Source organism: Phoca vitulina, unplaced genomic scaffold (assembly GCF_004348235.1).
Source record: "Phoca vitulina isolate PV1807 unplaced genomic scaffold, GSC_HSeal_1.0 scaffold25, whole genome shotgun sequence".
Lineage (NCBI taxonomy): Eukaryota > Metazoa > Chordata > Mammalia > Carnivora > Phocidae > Phoca > Phoca vitulina.
The window spans coordinates 29,747,791-29,748,371 of record NW_022589728.1 but is presented as its reverse complement, the minus strand read 5'-3'; positions in this window follow the sequence as shown (position 1 = coordinate 29,748,371).

Below are 581 nucleotides of genomic sequence, written 5' to 3'. Positions count from 1 at the left end.
CCAGTATCTCGAAAACGCAAATGAGTCTGATGATTCGTATTAGGAAGTGGCCCCAAATCTGAGATTGATACACCTTCTCCTGTTTGACGTAAGGTCAAGAGTAGTCGCATGCACAGCAGAGACCATGAAAATGACTTGCGGGCAAAATTACTTCCTTCAAAGTCTGAGTTTGACCAAGAACCCTACTTCCAGCAAAGTCTTCCGTCCACCCAGCAGGAGGAATAATCTGCTGCGGGGTAGCGTTTGCCCCAGCGTCTGGGCCAAAGGCTGAGAAGCACCAGATTTGCGGAGGCTGAGGGTAGGGGAAATAAATCCAGTCCGGGTTTTGTCTGAACGGGGGCACCGGAGAGCTGTGAGGAATGGCTCGCGAAGAGGGGGGCGGTGGTGGAAAACACACAACACAAACAGCTCGCGCGGAGGGACGGCAGCTGTAGGCCAGCACCGCGCGGGCGCAGCGGGCCGGGAGAGGCGCGCGCGGGCCCGGCCGCCGGCCGCATGGAGCGCAGCGCGGCCCGCGGCTCCGAGGCGGCAGCGGCAACGGCGGCGGCGGCGGCGGCGGAGGCGGCGGCGGCGGACCCGCC